This window comes from Hyperolius riggenbachi, chromosome 1 (genome assembly GCF_040937935.1).
Source record: "Hyperolius riggenbachi isolate aHypRig1 chromosome 1, aHypRig1.pri, whole genome shotgun sequence".
Classification (NCBI taxonomy): Eukaryota; Metazoa; Chordata; class Amphibia; order Anura; family Hyperoliidae; genus Hyperolius; species Hyperolius riggenbachi.
Window position 1 is genome coordinate 53,127,303 of NC_090646.1, and position 24,988 is coordinate 53,152,290.

The following is a 24,988-nucleotide window of genomic DNA, read 5'->3' on the forward strand; positions in this document are numbered from 1 at the left end:
GCGGGGTCTGAACACTGGGGCTGCTTCCAGCGGGGTCTGAACACCGGGGCTGCATTCAGCGGGGTCTGAACACTGGGGCTGCATCCAGGGGGCTCTGAACACTGGGGCTGCACCCAGTGGGATCTGAACACTGACTCTGCATCCAGCGGGGTCTAAACACTGGGGCTGCATCCAGCGGGGTCTGAACACTGGGGCTGCATCCAGCGGGGTCTGAACACTGGGTCTGCATCCAGCGGGGTCTGAACACTGGGGCTGCATCCAGCAGGGTCTGAACACTGGGGTCGCATCCAGCAGGGTCTGAACACTGGGACTGCATCCAGCATGGTCTGAATACTGGGGCTGCATCCAGCATGGTCTGAACACTGGGGCTGCATCCAGCGGGGTCTGAACAATGGGGCTGCATCCAGCGGAGTCTGAACACTGGGGCTGCATCCAGCGGGGTCTGAACACTGGGGCTGCATTCACGAGGGTCTGAACACTGGGGCTGCATCCAGCAGGGCTGAACACTGGGGCTGCATCCAGTGGGGTCTGAGCACTGGGGCTGCATCCAGCGGGGTCTGAGCATTGGGGCTGCATCCAGCGAGGTCTGAACACTGAGGCTGCATGCAGTAGGGTCTGAACACTGGGGCTGCATCCAGCAGGGTCTGAACACTGGGGCTGAATGCAGCAGGGTCTGAACACTGGGGCTGCATCCAGCAGGGTCTGAACACTGGGGCTGCATCCAGCGGAGTCTGAACACTGGGGCTGCATCTAGGAGGGTCTGAACACTGGGGCTGCATCCAGCGGGGTCTGAACACTGGGGCTGCATCCAGCGGGGTCTGAACACTGAGGCTGCATCCAGCGGGGTCTGAAAACTGGGGCTGCATTCAGCAGGGTCTGAACACTGGGGCTGCATCCAGCGGGGCTGAACACTGGGGCTGCATCCAGTGGGGTCTGAACACTGGGGCTGCATCCAGCGGGGTCTGAACACTGGGGCTGCTTCCAGCGGGGTCTGAACACCGGGCCTGCATTCAGCGGGGTCTTAACACTGGGGCTGCATTCAGTGGAGTCTGAACACTGGGGCTGCATCCAGTGGGGTCCGAACACTGTGGCTGCATCCAGCGGGGTCTGAACACTGGGGTCGCATCCAGCGGGGTCTGAACACTGGGGCTGCATCCAGTGGGGTCTGAGCACTGGGTCTGCTTCCAGCGGGGCCTGAGCACTGGGGCTGCATCCAGCGGGGTCTGAACACTGTGGTAGCATCCAGCGGGGTCTGAACACTGGGGCTGCATCCAGCGGGGTCTGAACACTGGGGCTGCATCCAGTGGGATCTGAACACTGGGGCTGCATCCAGCGGGGCCTGAGCACTGGGGCTGCATTCAGCGGGGTCTGAACACTGTGGTAGCATCCAGCAGGGTCTGAACACTGGGGCTGCTTCCAGCGGGATCTGAACACTGGGGCTGCATCCAGAAGGGCCTGAGCACTGGGGCTGCATCCAGCGCGGTCTGAACACTGGGGCTGCATCCAGCGGGGTCTGAGCACTGGGGCTGCATCCAGCGAGGTCTGAACACTGGGGCTGCATCCAGCAGGGTCTGAACACTGGGGCTGTATCCAGCAGGGTCAGAACACTGGGGCTGCCTTCAGCGGGGTCTGAACACTGAGGCTGCAGTCAGCGGTGTCTGAACACTGGGGCTGCATCCAGTGGGGTCTGAACACTGGGGCTGCATCCAGCAGGGTCTGAACACCAAGGCTGCTTTCAGTGAGGTCTGAACACCGGGGCTGCATTCAGCGGGGTCTGAACACTGGGGCTGCATTCAGCGGGGTCTGAACACTGGGGCTGTATTCAGAGGAGTCTGAACACTGGGGTCGCATCCAGTGGGGTCTGAACACTGTGGCTGCATCCAGCGGGGTCTGAGCACTGGGGCTGCATCCAGCGGGGTCTGAACACTGGGGTCGCATCCAGTGGGGTCTGAACACTGTGGCTGCATCCAGCGGGGTCTGAACACTGGGGTCGCATCCAGTGGGGTCTGAACACTGGGGCTGCTTCCAGCGGGGCCTGAACACTGGGGCTGCATCCAGTGGGATCTGAACACTGGGGCTGCATCCAGCGGGGCCTGAGCACTGGGGCTGCATCCAGCGGGGTCTTAACACTGGGGTAGCATCCAGCAGGGTCTGAACACTGGGGCTGCATCCAGCGGGGTCTGAACACTGGGGCTGCATCCAGCGGGGTCTGAACACTGGGGCTGCATCCAGCGGGGTCTGAACACTGGGGCTGCATCCAGTGGGGTCTGAACACTGGGGCTGCATCCAGCGGGGTCTGAACACTGGGGCTGCTTCCAGCGGGGTCTGAACACCGGGGCTGCATTCAGCGGGGTCTGAACACTGGGGCTGCATCCAGGGGGCTCTGAACACTGGGGCTGCACCCAGTGGGATCTGAACACTGACTCTGCATCCAGCGGGGTCTAAACACTGGGGCTGCATCCAGCGGGGTCTGAACACTGGGGCTGCATCCAGCGGGGTCTGAACACTGGGTCTGCATCCAGCGGGGTCTGAACACTGGGGCTGCATCCAGCAGGGTCTGAACACTAGGGTCGCATCCAGCAGGGTCTGAACACTGGGACTGCATCCAGCATGGTCTGAATACTGGGGCTGCATCCAGCATGGTCTGAACACTGGGGCTGCATCCAGCGGGGTCTGAACACTGGGGCTGCATCCAGCGGAGTCTGAACACTGGGGCTGCATCCAGCGGGGTCTGAACACTGGGGCTGCATTCACGAGGGTCTGAACACTGGGGCTGCATCCAGCAGGGCTGAACACTGGGGCTGCATCCAGTGGGGTCTGAGCACTGGGGCTGCATCCAGCGGGGTCTGAGCATTGGGGCTGCATCCAGCGAGGTCTGAACACTGGGGCTGCATGCAGCAGGGTCTGAACACTGGGGCTGCATCCAGCAGGGTCTGAACACTGGGGCTGCATCCAGCGGAGTCTGAACACTGGGGCTGCATCCAGGAGGGTCTGAACACTGGGGCTGCATCCAGCGGGGTCTGAACACTGGGGCTGCATCCAGTGGGGTCTGAACACTGGGGTCGCATCCAGTGGGGTCTGAAAACTGGGGCTGCATCCAGCGGGGTCTGAACACTGGGGCTGCATCCAGCGGGGTCTGAACACTGGGGTCGCATCCAGCGGGGTCTGAAAACTGGGGCTGCATCCAGCGGGGTCTGAACACTGGGGCTGCATCCAGCGGGGTCTGAACACTGGGGCTGCTTCCAGCAGAGTCTAAACACTGGGGCTGCATCCAGCGGGGTCTGAACACTGGGGCTGCATCCAGCGGGGTCTGAACACTGGGGCTGCTTCCAGCAGAGTCTAAACACTGGGGCTGCATCCAGCGGGGTCTGAACACTAGGGCTGCATCCAGCGGGGTCTGAACACTGGGGCTGCATCCAGTGGGGTCTGAACACTGGGGTCGCATCCAGCGGGGTCTGAAAACTGGGGCTGCATCCAGCGGGGTCTGAACACTGGGGCTGCATCCAGCGGGGTCTGAACACTGGGGTCGCATCCAGCGGGGTCTGAAAACTGGGGCTGCATCCAGCAGTGTCTGAACACTGGGGCTGCATCCAGCGGGGTCTGAACACTGGGGCTGCTTCCAGCAGAGTCTAAACACTGGGGCTGCATCCAGCGGGGTCTGAACACTGGGGTCGCATCCAGCGGGGTCTGAAAACTGGGGCTGCATCCAGCGGGGTCTGAACACTGGGGCTGCATCCAGCGGGGTCTGAACACTGGGGTCGCATCCAGCGGGGTCTGAAAACTGGGGCTGCATCCAGCAGTGTCTGAACACTGGGGCTGCATCCAGCGGGGTCTGAACACTGGGGCTGCTTCCAGCAGAGTCTAAACACTGGGGCTGCATCCAGTGGGGTCTGAACACTGGGGTCGCATCCAGCGGGGTCTGAAAACTGGGGCTGCATCCAGCGGGGTCTGAACACTGGGGCTGCATCCAGCGGGGTCTGAACACTGGGGTCGCATCCAGCGGGGTCTGAAAACTGAGGCTGAATCCAGCGGGGTCTGAACACTGGGGCTGCATCCAGCGGGGTCTGAACACTGGGGCTGCATCCAGCGGGGTCTGAACACTGGGGCTGCATCCAGCAAGGTCTGAACACTGGGGCTGCATGCAGCAGGGTCTGAACACTGGGGCTGCATCCAGCAGGGTCTGAACACTGGGGCTGCATCCAGCGGGGTCTGAACACGGGGGCTGCATCCAGCGGGGTCTGAACACTGGGGCTGCTTCCAGCGGGGTCTGAACACTGGGGCTGCATCCAGCGGGGTCTGAGCATTGGGGCTGCATCCAGCAAGGTCTGAACACTGGGGCTGCATGCAGCAGGGTCTGAACACTGGGGCTGCATCCAGCAGGGTCTGAACACTGGGGCTGCATCCAGCGGATTCTGAACACTGGGGCTGCATTTACCAGGGTCTGAACACTGGGGCTGCATCCAGCAGGGCTGAACACTGGGGCTGCATCCAGCGAGGTCTGAACACTGGGGCTGCATGCAGCAGGGTCTGAACACTGGGGCTGCATCCAGCAGGGTCTGAACACTGGGGCTGCATCCAGCGGAGTCTGAACACTGGGGCTGCATCCAGGAGGGTCTGAACACTGGGGCTGCATCCAGCGGGGTCTGAACACTGGGGCTGCATCCAGCGGGGTCTGAACACTGGGGCTGCATTCAGCAGGGTCTGAACACTGGGGCTGCATCCAGCGGGGCTGAAAACTGGGGCTGCATCCAGTGGGGTCTGAACACTGGGGCTGCATCCAGCGGGGTCTGAACACTGGGGCTGCTTCCAGCGGGGTCTGAACACAGGGCCTGCATTCAGCGGGGTCTTAACATTGGGGCTGCATTCAGTGGAGTCTGAACACTGGGGCTGCATCCAGTGGGGTCCAAACACTGTGGCTGCATCCAGCGGAGTCTGAACACTGGGGTCGCATCCAGTGGGGTCTGAACACTGGGGCTGCATCCAGTGGGCTCTGAGCACTGGGTCTGCTTCCAGCGGGGCCTGAGCACTGGGGCTGCATCCAGCGGGGTCTGAACACTGTGGTAGCATCCAGCAGGGTCTGAAAACTGGGGCTGCATCCAGCGGTGTCTGAACACTGGGGCTGCATCCAGCGGGGTCTGAACACTGGGGCTGCATCCAGCGGGGTCTGAACACTGGGGCTGCATCCAGCGGGGTCTGAACACTGGGGCTGCATCCAGCAGGGTCTGAACACTGGGGCTGCATCCAGCATGGTCTGAACATTGGGGCTGCATCCAGCAGGGTCTGAACACCGGGCCACATCTAGCGGGGTCTGAACACTGGGGTCGCATCCAGCGGGGTCTGAACACTGGGGCTGCATCCAGCGGGGTCTGAACACTGGGGCTGCATCCAGCGGGGTCTGAACACTGTGGTAGCATCCAGCAGGGTCTGAAAACTGGGGCTGCATCCAGCGGTGTCTGAACACTGGGGCTGCATCCAGCGGGGTCTGAACACTGGGGCTGCATCCAGCGGGGTCTGAACACTGGGGCTGCATCCAGCGGGGTCTGAACACTGGGGCTGCATCCAGCAGGGTCTGAACACTGGGGCTGCATCCAGCATGGTCTGAACATTGGGGCTGCATCCAGCAGGGTCTGAACACCGGGCCACATCTAGCGGGGTCTGAACACTGGGGCTGCATCCAGCGGGGTCTGAACACTGGGGCTGCATCCAGCAAGGTCTGAACACTGGGGCTGCATGCAGCAGGGTCTGAACACTGGGGCTGCATCCAGCAGGGTCTGAACACTGGGGCTGCATCCAGCGGGGTCTGAACACGGGGGCTGCATCCAGCGGGGTCTGAACACTGGGGCTGCTTCCAGCGGGGTCTGAACACTGGGGCTGCATCCAGCGGGGTCTGAGCATTGGGGCTGCATCCAGCAAGGTCTGAACACTGGGGCTGCATGCAGCAGGGTCTGAACACTGGGGCTGCATCCAGCAGGGTCTGAACACTGGGGCTGCATCCAGCGGAGTCTGAACACTGTGGCTGCATTTACCAGGGTCTGAACACTGGGGCTGCATCCAGCAGGGCTGAACACTGGGGCTGCATCCAGTGGGGTCTGAGCACTGGGGCTGCATCCAGCGGGGTCTGAGCATTGGGGCTGCATCCAGCGAGGTCTGAACACTGGGGCTGCATGCAGCAGGGTCTGAACACTGGGGCTGCATCCAGCAGGGTCTGAACACTGGGGCTGCATCCAGCGGAGTCTGAACACTGGGGCTGCATCCAGGAGGGTCTGAACACTGGGGCTGCATCCAGCGGGGTCTGAACACTGGGGCTGCATCCAGCGGGGTCTGAACACTGGGGCTGCATTCAGCAGGGTCTGAACACTGGGGCTGCATCCAGCGGGGCTGAAAACTGGGGCTGCATCCAGTGGGGTCTGAACACTGGGGCTGCATCCAGCGGGGTCTGAACACTGGGGCTGCTTCCAGCGGGGTCTGAACACAGGGCCTGCATTCAGCGGGGTCTTAACATTGGGGCTGCATTCAGTGGAGTCTGAACACTGGGGCTGCATCCAGTGGGGTCCAAACACTGTGGCTGCATCCAGCGGAGTCTGAACACTGGGGTCGCATCCAGTGGGGTCTGAACACTGGGGCTGCATCCAGTGGGCTCTGAGCACTGGGTCTGCTTCCAGCGGGGCCTGAGCACTGGGGCTGCATCCAGCGGGGTCTGAACACTGTGGTAGCATCCAGCAGGGTCTGAAAACTGGGGCTGCATCCAGCGGTGTCTGAACACTGGGGCTGCATCCAGCGGGGTCTGAACACTGGGGCTGCATCCAGCGGGGTCTGAACACTGGGGCTGCATCCAGCGGGGTCTGAACACTGGGGCTGCATCCAGCAGGGTCTGAACACTGGGGCTGCATCCAGCATGGTTTGAACATTGGGGCTGCATCCAGCAGGGTCTGAACACCGGGCCACATCTAGCGGGGTCTGAACACTGGGGTCGCATCCAGCGGGGTCTGAACACTGAGGTCGCCGCATCCAGCGGGGTCTGAATACTGGGGTCGCATCCAGCGGGGTCTGAACACTGGGGCTGCATCCAGCGGGGTCTGAACACTGGGGCTGCATCCAGCGGGGTCTGAACACTGGGGCTGCATCCAGTGGGGTCTGAACACTGGGGCTGCATCCAGTGGGGTCTGAACACTAGGGCTGCATCCAGGGGGCTCTAAAAAATGGGGCTGCACCCAGCGGGATCTGAACACTGGGGCTGCATCCAGCGGGGTCTGAATACTGGGGCTGCATCCAGCGGGGTCTGAACACTGGGGCTGCATTCAGAAGGGTCTGAACACTGGGGCTGCATCCAGCGGGGCTGAACACTGGGGCTGCACCCAGTGGGGTCTGAACACGGGGGCTGCATCCAGCGGGGTCTGAAAACTGGGGCTGCTTCCAGCGGGGTCTGAACACTGGGGCTGCATCCAGCGGGGTCTGAGCATTGGGGCTGCATCCAGCGAGGTCTGAACACTGGGGCTGCATGCAGCAGGGTCTGAACACTGGGGCTGCATCCAGCAGGGTCTGAACACTGGGGCTGCATCCAGCGGAGTCTGAACACTGGGGCTGCATCCAGCGGGGTCTGAACACTGGGGCTGCATCTACCAGGGTCTGAACACTGGGGCTGCATCCAGCAGGGCTGAACACTGGGGCTCCATCCAGTGGGGTCTGAGCACTGGGGCTGCATCCAGCGGGGTCTGAGCATTGGGGCTGCATCCAGCGAGGTCTGAACACTGGGGCTGCATGCAGCAGGGTCTGAACACTGGGGCTGCATCCAGTGGGGTCTGAACACTGGGGCTGCATCCAGCGGAGTCTGAACACTGGGGCTGCATCCAGGAGGGTCTGAACACTGGGGCTGCATCCAGCGGGGTCTGAACACTGGGGCTGCATCCAGCGGGGTCTGAACACTGGGGCTGGATCCAGCGGGGTCTGAACACTGGGGCTGCATTCAGCAGGGTCTGAACACTGGGGCTGCATCCAGCGGGGCTGAAAACTGGGGCTGCATCCAGTGGGGTCTGAACACTGGGGCTGCATCCAGCGGGGTCTGAACACTGGAGCTGCATCCAGCATGGTCTGAACACTGGGGCTGCATCCAGCATGGTCTGAACACTGGGGCTGCATCCAGCATGGTCTGAACACTGGGGCTGCATCCAGCAGGGTCTGAACACCGGGCCACATCTAGCGGGGTCTGAACACTGAGGTCGCCGCATCCAGCGGGGTCTGAATACTGGGGTCGCATCCAGCGGGGTCTGAACACTGGGGCTGCATCCAGCGGGGTCTGAACACTGGGGCTGCATCCAGCGGAGTCTGAACACTGGGGCTGCATCCAGTGGGGTCTGAACACTGGGTCTGCATCCAGTGGGGTCTGAACACTAGGGCTGCATCCAGGGGGCTCTGAAAACTGGGGCTGCACCCAGCGGGATCTGAACACTGGGGCTGCATCCAGCGGGGTCTGAACACTGGGGCTGCATCCAGCGGGGTCTGAACACTGGGGCTGCATTCAGCAGGGTCTGAACACTGGGGCTGCATCCAGCGGGGCTGAACACTGGGGCTGCATCCAGTGGGGTCTGAACACTGGGGCTGCATCCAGCGGGGTCTGAACACTGGGGCTGCTTCCAGCGGGGTCTGAACACTGGGGCTGCATCCAGCGGGGTCTGAGCATTGGGGCTGGATCCAGCGAGGTCTGAACACTGGGGCTGCATGCAGCAGGGTCTGAACACTGGGGCTGCATCCAGCAGGGTCTGAACACTGGGGCTGCATCCAGCGGAGTCTGAACACTGGGGCTGCATCCAGCGGGGTCTGAACACTGGGGCTGCATTCACCGGGGTCTGAATACTGGGGCTGCATCCAGCAGGGCTGAACACTGGGGCTGCATGCAGCAGGGTCTGAACACTGGGGCTGCATCCAGCAGGGTCTGAACGCTGGGGCTGCATCCAGCGGAGTCTGAACACTGGGGCTGCATCATGGAGGGTCTGAACACTGGGGCTGCATCCAGCGGGGTCTGAACACTGGGGCTGCATCCAGCGGGGTCTGAACACTGGGGCTGCATCCAGCGGGGTCTGAACACTGGGGCTGCATTCAGCAGGGTCTGAACACTGGGGCTGCATCCAGTGGGGCTGAAAACTGGGGCTGCATCCAGTGGGGTCTGAACACTGGGGCTGCATCCAGCGGGGTCTGAACACTGGGGCTGCTTCCAGCGGGGTCTGAACACTGGGCCTGCATTCAGCGGGGTCTGAACACTGGGGCTGCATTCAGTGGAGTCTGAACACTGGGGCTGCATCCAGTGGGGTCCAAACACTGTGGCTGCATCCAGCGGAGTCTGAACACTGGGGTCGCATCCAGCGGGGTCTGAGCACTGGGTCTGCTTCCAGCGGGGCCTGAGCACTGGGGCTGCATCCAGCGGGGTCTGAACACTGGGGCTGCATCCAGCGGGGTCTGAACACTGGGGTCGCATCCAGCGGGGTCTGAAAACTGGGGCTGCATCCAGCGGGGTCTGAACACTGGGGCTGCATCCAGCGGGGTCTGAACACTGGGGCTGCATCCAGCAGGGTCTGAACACTGGGGCTGCATCCAGCATGGTCTGAACACTGGGGCTGCATCCAGCATGGTCTGAACACTGGGGCTGCATCCAGCAGGGTCTGAACACCGGGCCACATCTAGCGGGGTCTGAACACTGAGGTCGCCGCATCCAGCGGGGTCTGAATACTGGGGTCGCATCCAGCGGGGTCTGAACACTGGGGCTGCATCCAGCGGGGTCTGAACACTGGGGCTGCATCCAGCGGGGTCTGAACACTGGGGCTGCATCCAGTGGGGTCTGAACACTGGGGCTGCATCCAGTGGGGTCTGAACACTAGGGCTGCATCCAGGGGGCTCTGAAAACTAGGGCTGCACCCAGCGGGATCTGAACATTGGGGCTGCATCCAGCGGGGTCTGAACACTGGGGCTGCATCCAGCGGGGTCTGAACACTGGGGCTGCATTCAGCAGGGTCTGAATACTGGGGCTGCATCCAGCGGGGCTGAACACTGGGGCTGCATCCAGTGGGGTCTGAACACTGGGGCTGCATCCAGCGGGGTCTGAACACTGGGGCTGCTTCCAGCGGGGTCTGAACACTGGGGCTGCATCCAGCGGGGTCTGAGCATTGAGGCTGCATCCAGCGAGGTCTGAACACTGGGGCTGCATGCAGCAGGGTCTGAACACTGGGGCTGCATCCAGCAGGGTCTGAACACTGGGGCTGCATCCAGCGGAGTCTGAACACTGGGGCTGCATTCAGCGGGGTCTGAACACTGGGGCTGCATTCACCAGGGTCTGAACACTGGGGCTGCATCCAGCAGGGCTGAACACTGGGGCTGCATCCAGTGGGGTCTGAGCACTGGGGCTGCATTGAGCGGGGTCTGAGCATTGGGGCTGCATCCAGCGAGGTCTGAACACTGGGGCTGCATGCAGCAGGGTCTGAACACTGGGGCTGCATCCAGCAGGTTCTGAACACTGGGGCTGCATCCAGCGGAGTCTGAACACTGGGGCTGCATCCAGTGGGGTCTGAACACTGGGGCTGCATCCAGCGGGGTCTGAACACTGGGGCTGCTTCCAGCGGGGTCTGAACACAGGGCCTGCATTCAGCGGGGTCTTAACACTGGGGCTGCATTCAGTGGAGTCTGAACACTGGGGCTGCATCCAGTGGGGTCCAAACACTGTGGCTGCATCCAGCGGAGTCTGAACACTGCGGTCGCATCCAGCGGGGTCTGAACACTGGGGCTGCATCTAGCGGGGTCTGAACACTGTGGTAGCATCCAGCAGGGTCTGAACACTGGGGCTGCATCCAGCGGGGTCTGAACACTGGGGCTGCATCCAGTGGGATCTGAACACTGGGGCTGCATCCAGCAGGGCCTGAACACTGGGGCTGCATCCAGTGGGGTCTGAACACTGGGGTCGCATCCAGCGGGGTCTGAGCACTGGGTCTGCTTCCAGCGGGGCCTGAGCACTGGGGCTGCATCCAGCGGGGTCTGAACACTGTGGTAGCATCCAGCAGGTTCTGAACACTGGGGCTGCATCCAGCGGGGTCTGAACACTGGGGCTGCATCCAGTGGGATCTGAACACTGGGGCTGCATCCAGCAGGGCCTGAACACTGGGGCTGCATCCAGTGGGGTCTGAACACTGGGGTCGTATCCAGCGGGGTCTGAAAACTGGGGCTGCATCCAGCGGGGTCTGAACACTGGGGCTGCATCCAGCGGGGTCTGAACACTGGGGCTGCATCCAGCAGGGTCTGAACACTGGGGCTGCATCCAGCATGGTCTGAACACTGGGGCTGCATCCAGCGGGGTCTGAACACTGGGGCTGCATCCAGCGGGGTCTGAACACTGGGGCTGCATCCAGCGGGGTCTGAACACTGGGGCTGCATCCAGTGGGGTCTGAACACTGGGGCTGCATCCAGCGGGGTCTGAACACTGGGGCTGCTTCCAGCGGGGTCTGAACACCGGGGCTGCATTCAGCGGGGTCTGAACACTGGGGCTGCATCCAGGGGGCTCTGAACACTGGGGCTGCACCCAGTGGGATCTGAACACTGACTCTGCATCCAGCGGGGTCTAAACACTGGGGCTGCATCCAGCGGGGTCTGAACACTGGGGCTGCATCCAGCGGGGTCTGAACACTGGGTCTGCATCCAGCGGGGTCTGAACACTGGGGCTGCATCCAGCAGGGTCTGAACACTGGGGTCGCATCCAGCAGGGTCTGAACACTGGGACTGCATCCAGCATGGTCTGAATACTGGGGCTGCATCCAGCATGGTCTGAACACTGGGGCTGCATCCAGCGGGGTCTGAACACTGGGGCTGCATCCAGCGGAGTCTGAACACTGGGGCTGCATCCAGCGGGGTCTGAACACTGGGGCTGCATTCACGAGGGTCTGAACACTGGGGCTGCATCCAGCAGGGCTGAACACTGGGGCTGCATCCAGTGGGGTCTGAGCACTGGGGCTGCATCCAGCGGGGTCTGAGCATTGGGGCTGCATCCAGCGAGGTCTGAACACTGGGGCTGCATGCAGCAGGGTCTGAACACTGGGGCTGCATCCAGCGGGGTCTGAACACTGGGGCTGCATCCAGTGGGATCTGAACACTGGGGCTGCATCCAGCGGGGCCTGAGCACTGGGGCTGCATTCAGCGGGGTCTGAACACTGTGGTAGCATCCAGCAGGGTCTGAACACTGGGGCTGCTTCCAGCGGGATCTGAACACTGGGGCTGCATCCAGCGGGGCCTGAGCACTGGGGCTGCATCCAGCGCGGTCTGAACACTGGGGCTGCATCCAGCGGGGTCTGAGCACTGGGGCTGCATCCAGCAGGGCCTGAACACTGGGGCTGCATCCAGTGGGGTCTGAACACTGGGGTCGCATCCAGCGGGGTCTGAGCACTGGGTCTGCTTCCAGCGGGGCCTGAGCACTGGGGCTGCATCCAGCGGGGTCTGAACACTGTGGTAGCATCCAGCAGGTTCTGAACACTGGGGCTGCATCCAGCGGGGTCTGAACACTGGGGCTGCATCCAGTGGGATCTGAACACTGGGGCTGCATCCAGCAGGGCCTGAACACTGGGGCTGCATCCAGTGGGGTCTGAACACTGGGGTCGTATCCAGCGGGGTCTGAAAACTGGGGCTGCATCCAGCGGGGTCTGAACACTGGGGCTGCATCCAGCGGGGTCTGAACACTGGGGCTGCATCCAGCAGGGTCTGAACACTGGGGCTGCATCCAGCATGGTCTGAACACTGGGGCTGCATCCAGCGGGGTCTGAACACTGGGGCAGCATCCAGCGGGGTCTGAACACTGGGGCTGCATCCAGCGGGGTCTGAACACTGGGGCTGCATCCAGTGGGGTCTGAACACTGGGGCTGCATCCAGCGGGGTCTGAACACTGGGGCTGCTTCCAGCGGGGTCTGAACACCGGGGCTGCATTCAGCGGGGTCTGAACACTGGGGCTGCATCCAGGGGGCTCTGAACACTGGGGCTGCACCCAGTGGGATCTGAACACTGACTCTGCATCCAGCGGGGTCTAAACACTGGGGCTGCATCCAGCGGGGTCTGAACACTGGGGCTGCATCCAGCGGGGTCTGAACACTGGGTCTGCATCCAGCGGGGTCTGAACACTGGGGCTGCATCCAGCAGGGTCTGAACACTGGGGTCGCATCCAGCAGGGTCTGAACACTGGGACTGCATCCAGCATGGTCTGAATACTGGGGCTGCATCCAGCATGGTCTGAACACTGGGGCTGCATCCAGCGGGGTCTGAACACTGGGGCTGCATCCAGCGGAGTCTGAACACTGGGGCTGCATCCAGCGGGGTCTGAACACTGGGGCTGCATTCACGAGGGTCTGAACACTGGGGCTGCATCCAGCAGGGCTGAACACTGGGGCTGCATCCAGTGGGGTCTGAGCACTGGGGCTGCATCCAGCGGGGTCTGAGCATTGGGGCTGCATCCAGCGAGGTCTGAACACTGGGGCTGCATGCAGCAGGGTCTGAACACTGGGGCTGCATCCAGCAGGGTCTGAACACTGGGGCTGCACCCAGCGGAGTCTGAACACTGGGGCTGCATCCAGGAGGGTCTGAACACTGGGGCTGCATCCAGCGGGGTCTGAACACTGGGGCTGCATCCAGCGGGGTCTGAACACTGAGGCTGCATCCAGCGGGGTCTGAAAACTGGGGCTGCATTCAGCAGGGTCTGAACACTGGGGCTGCATCCAGCGGGGCTGAACACTGGGGCTGCATCCAGTGGGGTCTGAACACTGGGGCTGCATCCAGCGGGGTCTGAACACTGGGGCTGCTTCCAGCGGGGTCTGAACACCGGGCCTGCATTCAGCGGGGTCTTAACACTGGGGCTGCATTCAGTGGAGTCTGAACACTGGGGCTGCATCCAGTGGGGTCCGAACACTGTGGCTGCATCCAGCGGGGTCTGAACACTGGGGTCGCATCCAGCGGGGTCTGAACACTGGGGCTGCATCCAGTGGGGTCTGAGCACTGGGTCTGCTTCCAGCGGGGCCTGAGCACTGGGGCTGCATCCAGCGGGGTCTGAACACTGTGGTAGCATCCAGCGGGGTCTGAACACTGGGGCTGCATCCAGCGGGGTCTGAACACTGGGGCTGCATCCAGTGGGATCTGAACACTGGGGCTGCATCCAGCGGGGCCTGAGCACTGGGGCTGCATTCAGCGGGGTCTGAACACTGTGGTAGCATCCAGCAGGGTCTGAACACTGGGGCTGCTTCCAGCGGGATCTGAACACTGGGGCTGCATCCAGCGGGGCCTGAGCACTGGGGCTGCATCCAGCGCGGTCTGAACACTGGGGCTGCATCCAGCGGGGTCTGAGCACTGGGGCTGCATCCAGCGAGGTCTGAACACTGGGGCTGCATCCAGCAGGGTCTGAACACTGGGGCTGTATCCAGCAGGGTCAGAACACTGGGGCTGCCTTCAGCGGGGTCTGAACATTGAGGCTGCAGTCCGCGGTGTCTGAACACTGGGGCTGCATCCAGTGGGGTCTGAACACTGGGGCTGCATCCAGCAGGGTCTGAACACCAAGGCTGCTTCCAGTGAGGTCTGAACACCGGGGCTGCATTCAGCGGGGTCTGAACACTGGGGCTGCATTCAGCGGGGTCTGAACACTGGGGCTGTATTCAGAGGAGTCTGAACACTGGGGTCGCATCCAGTGGGGTCTGAACACTGTGGCTGCATCCAGCGGGGTCTGAACACTGGGGTCGCATCCAGTGGGGTCTGAACACTGTGGCTGCATCCAGCGGGGTCTGAACACTGGGGTCGCATCCAGTGGGGTCTGAACACTGGGGCTGCTTCCAGCGGGGCCTGAACACTGGGGCTGCATCCAGTGGGATCTGAACACTGGGGCTGCATCCAGCGGGGCCTGAGCACTGGGGCTGCATCCAGCGGGGTCTTAACACTGGGGTAGCATCCAGCAGGGTCTGAACACTGGGGCTGCATCCAGCGGGGTCTGAACACTGGGGCTGCATCCAGCGGGGTCTGAACACTGGGGCTGCATCCAGCGGGGTCTGAACACTGGGGCTGCATCCAGTGGGGTCTGAACACTGGGGCTGCATCCAGCGGGGTCTGAACACTGGGGCTGCTTCCAGCGGGGTCTGAACACCGGGGCTGCATTCAGCGGGGTCTGAACACTGGGGCTGCATCCAGGGGGCTCTGAACACTGGGGCTGCACCCAGTGGGATCTGAACACTGACTCTGCATCCAGCGGGGTCTAAACACTGGGGCTGCATCCAGCGGGGTCTGAACACTGGGGCTGCATCCAGCGGGGTCTGAACACTGGGTCTGCATCCAGCGGGGTCTGAACACTGGGGCTGCATCCAGCAGGGTCTGAACACTGGGGTCGCATCCAGCAGGGTCTGAACACTGGGACTGCATCCAGCATGGTCTGAATACTGGGGCTGCATCCAGCATGGTCTGAACACTGGGGCTGCATCCAGCGGGGTCTGAACACTGGGGCTGCATCCAGCGGAGTCTGAACACTGGGGCTGCATCCAGCGGGGTCTGAACACTGGGGCTGCATTCACGAGGGTCTGAACACTGGGGCTGCATCCAGCAGGGCTGAACACTGGGGCTGCATCCAGTGGGGTCTGAGCACTGGGGCTGCATCCAGCGGGGTCTGAGCATTGGGGCTGCATCCAGCGAGGTCTGAACACTGGGGCTGCATGCAGCAGGGTCTGAACACTGGGGCTGCATCCAGCAGGGTCTGAACACTGGGGCTGCATCCAGCGGAGTCTGAACACTGGGGCTGCATCCAGGAGGGTCTGAACACTGGGGCTGCATCCAGCGGGGTCTGAACACTGGGGCTGCATCCAGCGGGGTCTGAACACTGAGGCTGCATCCAGTGGGGTCTGAAAACTGGGGCTGCATTCAGCGGGGTCTGAACACTGGGGCTGCATCCAGCGGGGCTGAACACTGGGGCTGCATCCAGTGGGGTCTGAACACTGGGGCTGCATCCAGCAGGGTCTGAACACTGGGGCTGCTTCCAGCGGGGTCTGAACACCGGGCCTGCATTCAGCGGGGTCTTAACACTGGGGCTGCATTCAGTGGAGTCTGAACACTGGGGCTGCATCCAGTGGGGTCCGAACACTGTGGCTGCATCCAGCGGGGTCTGAACACTGGGGTCGCATCCAGCGGGGTCTGAACACTGGGGCTGCATCCAGTGGGGTCTGAGCACTGGGTCTGCTTCCAGCGGGGCCTGAGCACTGGGGCTGCATCCAGCGGGGTCTGAACACTGTGGTAGCATCCAGTGGGATCTGAACACTGGGGCTGCATCCAGCGGGGTCTGAACACTGGGGCTGCATCCAGTGGGATCTGAACACTGGGGCTGCATCCAGCGGGGCCTGAGCACTGGGGCTGCATTCAGCGGGGTCTGAACACTGTGGTAGCATCCAGCAGGGTCTGAACACTGGGGCTGCTTCCAGCGGGATCTGAACACTGGGGCTGCATCCAGCGGGGCCTGAGCACTGGGGCTGCATCCAGCGCGGTCTGAACACTGGGGCTGCATCCAGCGGGGTCTGAGCACTGGGGCTGCATCCAGCGAGGTCTGAACACTGGGGCTGCATCCAGCAGGGTCTGAACACTGGGGCTGTATCCAGCGGGGTCTGAACACTGGGGCTGCATCCAGCGGAGTCTGAACACTGGGGCTGCATCCAGCGGGGTCTGAACACTGGGGCTGCATTCACGAGGGTCTGAACACTGGGGCTGCATCCAGCAGGGCTGAACACTGGGGCTGCATCCAGTGGGGTCTGAGCACTGGGGCTGCATCCAGCGGGGTCTGAGCATTGGGGCTGCATCCAGCGAGGTCTGAACACTGGGGCTGCATGCAGCAGGGTCTGAACACTGGGGCTGCATCCAGCAGGGTCTGAACACTGGGGCTGCATCCAGCGGAGTCTGAACACTGGGGCTGCATCCAGGAGGGTCTGAACACTGGGGCTGCATCCAGCGGGGTCTGAACACTGGGGCTGCATCCAGCGGGGTCTGAACACTGAGGCTGCATCCAGTGGGGTCTGAAAACTGGGGCTGCATTCAGCAGGGTCTGAACACTGGGGCTGCATCCAGCGGGGCTGAACACTGGGGCTGCATCCAGTGGGGTCTGAACACTGGGGCTGCATCCAGCAGGGTCTGAACACTGGGGCTGCTTCCAGCGGGGTCTGAACACCGGGCCTGCATTCAGCGGGGTCTTAACACTGGGGCTGCATTCAGTGGAGTCTGAACACTGGGGCTGCATCCAGTGGGGTCCGAACACTGTGGCTGCATCCAGCGGGGTCTGAACACTGGGGTCGCATCCAGCGGGGTCTGAACACTGGGGCTGCATCCAGTGGGGTCTGAGCACTGGGTCTGCTTCCAGCGGGGCCTGAGCACTGGGGCTGCATCCAGCGGGGTCTGAACACTGTGGTAGCATCCAGTGGGATCTGAACACTGGGGCTGCATCCAGCGGGGTCTGAACACTGGGGCTGCATCCAGTGGGATCTGAACACTGGGGCTGCATCCAGCGGGGCCTGAGCACTGGGGCTGCATTCAGCGGGGTCTGAACACTGTGGTAGCATCCAGCAGGGTCTGAACACTGGGGCTGCTTCCAGCGGGATCTGAACACTGGGGCTGCATCCAGCGGGGCCTGAGCACTGGGGCTGCATCCAGCGCGGTCTGAACACTGGGGCTGCATCCAGCGGGGTCTGAGCACTGGGGCTGCATCCAGCGAGGTCTGAACACTGGGGCTGCATCCAGCAGGGTCTGAACACTGGGGCTGTATCCAGCAGGGTCAGAACACTGGGGCTGCCTTCAGCGGGGTCTGAACACTGAGGCTGCAGTCAGCGGTGTCTGAACACTGGGGCTGCATCCAGTGGGGTCTGAACACTGGGGCTGCATCCAGCAGGGTCTGAACACCAAGGCTGCTTCCAGTGAGGTCTGAACACCGGGGCTGCATTCAGCGGGGTCTGAACACTGGGGCTGCATTCAGCGGGGTCTGAACACTGGGGCTGCATTCAGAGGAGTCTGAACACTGGGGTCGCATCCAGTGGGGTCTGAACACTGTGGCTGCATCCAGCGGGGTCTGAGCACTGGGGCTGCATCCAGCGGGGTCTGAACACTGGGGTCGCATCCAGTGGGGTCTGAACACTGTGGCTGCATCCAGCGGGGTCTGAACACTGGGGTCGCATCCAGTGGGGTCTGAACACTGGGGCTGCTTCCAGCGGGGCCTGAACACTGGGGCTGCATCCAGTGGGATCTGAACACTGGGGCTGCATCCAGCGGGGCCTGAGCACTGGGGCTGCATCCAGCGGGGTCTTAACACTGGGGTAGCATCCAGCAGGGTCTGAACACTGGGGCTGCATCCAGCGGGGTCTGAACACTGGGGCTGCATCCAGTGGGGTCTGAGCACTGGGGCTGCAGTCAGCGGGGTCTGAACACTAGGGCTGCATCCAGCAGGGTCTGAACATTGGGGCTGCATCCAGTGGGGTCTGAACACTGGGGCTGCATTTAGTGGAGTCTGAACACTGGGGCTGCATCCAGTGAGTCCGAACACTGGGGCTGCATCCAGTGGGGTCTGAACACTGGGGCTGCTTCCAGCGGGGTCTGAACACTGGGGTCGCATCCAGCGGGGTCTGAACACCGGGGCTGCATTCAGCGGGGTCTGAACACTGGGGCTGCTTCCAGCGGGGTCTGAACACTGGGGTCGCATCCAGCGGGGTCTGAACACCGGGGCTGCATCCAGCGGGGCCTGAACACTGTGGTAGCATGCAGTAGGGTCTGAACACTGGGGCTGCATCCAGCGGGGTCTGAACTCTGGGGCTGCATCCAGTGGGGTCTGAGCACTGGGGCTGCATCCAGCGAGGTCTGAACACTGGGGCTGCATCCAGCAGGGTCTGAACACTGGGGCTGCATCCAGCAGGGTCTGAACACTAAGGCTGCTTCCAGTGAGGTCTGAACACTGGGGCTGCATTCAGCAGGGTCTGATCACTAAGGCTGCTTCCAGTGAGGTCTGAACACTGGGGCTGCATTCAGCGGGGTCTGAACACTAAGGCGGCTTCTAGTGGAGTCTGAACACTGGGGCTGCATTTAGTGGAGTCTGAACACCGGGGCTGCATCCAGTGAGTCCGAACACTGGGGCTGCATCCAGCGGGGTCTGAACACTGGGGCTGCTTACAGCGGGGTCTGAACACTGGGGCTGCTTCCAGCGGGGTCTGAACACTGGGGCTGCATCCAGTGAGTCCAAACACTGGGGCTGCATCTAGTGTTGGGCGAACAGTGTTCGCCACTGTTCGGGTTCTGCAGAACATCACCCTGTTCGGGTGATGTTCGAGTTCGGCCGAACACCTGACGGTGCTCGGCCAAACCGTTCGGCCATATGGCCGAACTAAGAGCGCATGGCCGAACGTTCCCCGAACGTTCGGCTAGCGCTGTGATTGGCCGAACGGGTCACGTGGTTCGGACCCGAACGCGCTCTGATTGGCCGAACTGTCACGTGGTTCGGGTAAATAAATACCCGAACCACGTCATATCTCCGCCATTTGTCTGTGGGTTTAGCTTTGGGTAGGCAGGCAGGGTAGTTCGCGCTCCAGCCACGCTAGCCAGGGTCCCCCCCAGTCATTGTGTGTCGCTGCTGGGAATAGTAGTACACCGCTCGCTCAGCATTCTGTTTACTGCCACTCTGTGTACCTCGCTCAGCCACACTATATAGCATTCTGTTTACTGCCACTCTGTGTCTGCTGGGAATAGTAGTACACCGCTTGCACAGCCACACTATATAGCATTCTGTTTACTGCCACTCTGTGTACCTCGCTCAGCCACACTATATAGCATTCTGTTTACTGCCACTCTGTGTCTGCTGGGAATAGTGGTACACCGCTCGCTCAGCCACACTATATAGCATTCTGTTCACTGTTCTGTGTCTGCTTGGAATAGTGGTACACCGCTCGTTCAGCCACACTATATAGCATTCTGTGTACTGTTCTGTGTCTGCTGGGAACAGTAGTACACCGCTCGTTCAGCCACACTATATAGCATTCTGTGTACTGTTCTGTGTCTGCTGGGAACAGTAGTACACCGCTCGCTCAGCCACACTATATAGCATTCTGTTCACTGTTCTGTGTCTGCTGGGAATAGTGGTACACCGCTCGCTCAGCCACACTATATAGCATTCTGTTCACTGTTCTGTGTCTGCTGGGAATAGTGGTACACCGCTCGCTCAGCCACACTATATAGCATTCTGTTTACTGTTCTGTGTCTGCTGGGAATAGTGGTACACCGCTCGCTCATCCACACTATATAGCATTCTGTTCACTGTTCTGTGTCTGCTGGGAACAGTAGTACACCGCTCGTTCAGCCACACTATATAGCATTCTGTGTACTGTTCTGTGTCTGCTGGGAACAGTAGTACACCGCTCGTTCAGCCACACTATATAGCATTCTGTGTACTGTTCTGTGTCTGCTGGGAACAGTAGTACACCGCTCGTTCAGCCACACTATATAGCATTCTGTTCACTGTTCTGTGTCTGCTGGGAATAGTGGTACACCGCTCGCTCAGCCACACTATATAGCATTCTGTTCACTGTTCTGTGTCTGCTGGGAACAGTAGTACACCGCTCGTTCAGCCACACTATATAGCATTCTGTGTACTGTTCTGTGTCTGCTGGGAACAGTAGTACACCGCTCGTTCAGCCACACTATATAGCATTCTGTTCACTGTTCTGTGTCTGCTGGGAATAGTGGTACACCGCTCGCTCAGCCACACTATATAGCATTCTGTTCACTGTTCTGTGTCTGCTGGGAATAGTGGTACACCGCTCACCCGTCACTGTATAGCATTGTGCTCTGTGTCGCTGCTGGGAATAACCCAGGAGGGCAGCAAACAACGCAAGCCGCAGCTAGTACCCAAAAGGGAATGGTATCGGCAGTGTCCTTGGAGTGGGAAAATTTTCTGACACCCATGCAGCCGCAGCCCACTGAACAGCAAGCGTGCAGATCCACCTCCAACACCGATCGCCTGGAGAAGATGGTCAAGGACTACATGTCAGATGGCGTAGCTGTGTCGAACCATCCATCTGCACCCTTCAACTATTGGGTATCGAAGCTAGACACCTGGCACGAACTGGCAATGTACGCAATAGAGGTGCTGGCTTGCCCGGCAGCCAGCGTTATGTCGGAACGCTGTTTCAGTGCTGCCGGAGGCATCGTCACAGATCGGCGTATCCGCCTCTCTACAGACAATGCAGACCGTCTGACTCAAATTAAAATGAATCAATCCTGGATTGGAAATGACTACGCAACACTCCAGGACCCCAACCAAGTAACATGACCAATGAACATCTGGGATGGTGTTGCGTTTCCGGGCCCTGTTTATTGAACCTCTCATCTGTATTACATTTATGACTGCATGGCGGCAAAAAGCATTGCTGCTATATCCGCACGCTTTTTGTCCACATGCAAGGCCTGGGTTGTTGTGTCTCACAAAGCGTGGCCTTCTCCTCCTGCGCCTGCTCCTGTTCCATCACGTCTGCTGCTGCTGGGTTAGCGTTGCCGCGTGGTCCCTGTTTATTGAACCACTTATCTTTATTACATTTATGACTGCATGGCCGTACAAAGCCTGCTATCCGCACGCTTCTTGCCCTCATGCAAGGCCTGGGTTGTTGTGTCTCACAAAGCGTGGCCTTCTCCTCCTGCGCCTGCTCCTGTTCCATCACGTCTGCTGCTGCTGGGTTAGCGTTGCCGCGTGGTCCCTGTTTATTGAACCACTTATCTTTATTACATTTATGACTGCATGGCGGTACAAAGCCTGCTATCCGCACGCTTCTTGCCCTCATGCAAGGCCTGGGTTGTTGTGTCTCACAAAGCGTGGCCTTCTCCTCCTGCGCCTGCTCCTGTTCCATCACGTCTGCTGCTGCTGGGTTAGCGTTGCCGCGTGGTCCCTGTTTATTGAACCACTTATCTTTATTACATTTATGACTGCATGGCGGTACAAAGCCTGCTATCCGCACGCTTCTTGCCCTCATGCAAGGCCGGGGTTGTTGTGTCTCACAAAGCGTGGCCTTCTTCTCCTCCTGCGCCACCCTCCTCCTGTTCCATCACGTGTGCTGCTGCTGGGTTAGCGTTACCGGTCCCTTTTCCTGGAACCTCTTATATGTATTACATTTATGACTGCATGCCGACAAAAAACATGTTACCTGTGCAAAGAAAACAGACATTTCCCGCATTTAAAAGACAGTTTTCCCTTTGAAACTTTAAAATCGATTTTCTCAAAAACTATAAGCTCTTTTTGCTAATTTTTTTTTCCTCTTGTACCCACTCCCAAGGTGCACATACCCTGCAAATTTGGGGTATGTAGCATGTAAGGAGGCTTTACAAACCACAAAAGTTCGGGTCCCCATTGACTTCCATTATGTTCGGAGTTCGGGTCGAACACCCGAACATCGCGGCCATGTTCGGCCTGTTCGGCCCGAACCCGAACATCTAGATGTTCGCCCAACACTAGCTGCATCCAGCGGGGTCTGCACACTGGGGCTGCTTCCAGCGGGGTCTGAACTCTGGGGTCGCATCCAGCGGGGTCTGAACACTGGGGCTGCATCTAGTGGAGTCTGAACACTGGGGCTGCATCCGGTAAGTCCGAACACTGGGGCTGCATCCAGTGGGGTCTGAACACTGGGGCTGCTTCCAGCGGGGTCTGAACACTGGGGCCGCATCCAGCAGGGTCTGAACACCGGGGCTGCATTCAGCGGGGTCTGAACACTGGGGCTGCATTCAGTGGAGTCTGAACACTGGGGCTGCATCCAGTGGGGTCCACACACTGTGGCTGCATCCAGCCGGGTCTGAACACTGGGGTCGCATCCAGCGGGGTCTGAACACTGGGGCTGCATCCAGTGGGGTCTGAGCACTGGGGCTGCTTCCAGCGGGGCCTGAACACTGGGGCTGCATCCAGTGGGATCTGAACACTGGGGCTGCATCCAGCAAGGTCTGAACACTGGGGCTGCATCCAGCGAGGTCTGAACACTGGGACTGTATCCAGCGGGGTCTGAACACTGGGGCTGCATCCAGCGAGGTCTGAACACAGGGGCTGCATCCAGCAGGGTCTGAACACTGGGGCTGCATCCAGCAGGGTCAGAACACTGGGGCTGCCTTCAGCGGGGTCTGAACACTGAGGCTGCATCCAGCGGGGTCTGAACACTGAGGCTGCATCCAGCGGGGTCTGAACACTAAGGCTGCTTCCAGTGAGGTCTGAACACTGGGGCTGCATTTAGTGGAGTCTGAACACTGGGGCTGCATTTGGTGGAGTCTGAACACTGGGGCTGCATCCAGTGAGTCCGAACACTGGGGCTGCATCCAGCGGGGTCTGAACACTAAGGCTGCTTCCAGTGGGGTTAAACACTGGGGCTGCATCCAGCTGGGTCTGAACACTGGGGCTGCATCCAGCGGGGTCTGAACACTGGGGTCGCATCCAGCGGGGTCTGAACACTGGGGCTGCATCCAGTGGGGTCTGAGCACTGGGGCTGCTTCCAGCGGGGCCTGAACACTGGGGCTGCATCCAGTGGGATCTGAACACTGGGGCTGCATCCAGCGGGGCCTGAGCACTGGGGCTGCATCCAGCGGGGTCTGAACACTGGGGCTGCATCCAGTGGGGTCTGAGCACTGGGGCTGCTTCCAGCGGGGCCTGAACACTGGGGCTGCATCCAGTGGGATCTGAACACTGGGGCTGCATCCAGCGGGGCCTGAGCACTGGGGCTGCATCCAGCGGGGTCTGAACACTGGGGCTGCATCCAGTGGGGTCTGTACACTAAGGCTGCTTCCAGTGGGGCTGAACACTGGGGCTGCATTCAGCGTGGTCTGAACACTGGGGCTGCATTTAGTGGAGTCTGAACACTGGGGCTGCATTCAGCCATGTCTGAATGTTGGAGCTGCATCCAGCGGGGTCTGAACACTGGGGCTGCATCCAGCGGAGTCTGAGCACTGGGGCCGTTTTGTGTAAGCCAAGGAGATCTTTTCTATTTTAGTTTAATACACTTTGTGTACATCGCTTTTCCACAACAGATAAGTAGTAGTGACAGTTTCTTGTGCCTAGCCTGGAGAGCAAAGCCTTAGAGCTTCCAAATGTTTAAAAAGGAACTCCAGTGAAAATAATGTAATAAAAAAATGCTTCATTTTTACAATAATTATGTATAAATGATTTAGTCAGTGTTTGCTCATTGTAAAATCTTTCCTCCCCCCGATTTACATTCTGACATGTATCACATGGTGACATTGTTACTGTGGGCAGGTTATGTAGCTGCTGCTAGCTGTTTTGGCTGTTAGAGACAGCTGTAAGCAGCTATTTCCTGTCTGTGAACATTTTCTCATTGTGGCAGTTTGCCAGGAGCACCGCGGTCCTCAGAGCTTCTTGTGGGAGGAGTTTCACCACAATATCAGCCATACAGCGCCCCCTGATGGTCTGTTTGTGAAAAGCATTATATTTCTCATGTAAAAGGGGGTATCAGCTACTGATTGGGGTAAAGTTAAATTCTTGGTTGGAGTTCCTCTTTAAACATTGAATCCTGTCATTAAAATGTAAATACAATTTAGGATATAATAAACGGTTTCCGAATGATTGGGGGAGGGGGGTCAGGATGGAGACAGAAAGAGAGAGAGAGTGTGTGTGTGTGTGTGTGGGGGGGGGGGGGGGGTATGGGTTTGAAGGACCACAATGAAGTTTGCAACTTTGTACATTGTTTTTGGCAGCAAACTTTATATGGAGAGAGCACCCATATTTTTATGAATCCATTTAAAGTGGACCTGAACTCAGACTTCCTCTCTGCTCTAAAAGATACACAACAGCATAATGACCTTTAAACAAAAAACATGTATTTGTTACACCTGATACAAATACTAAAATAATTCTGCACAGTTTCAAGTACTTCCTGATTCATGGAAGCAGACATTGTTTACAGCATGTGCTTTCAAATGGGCTTATCTGCTTATCTGCCATATGCAG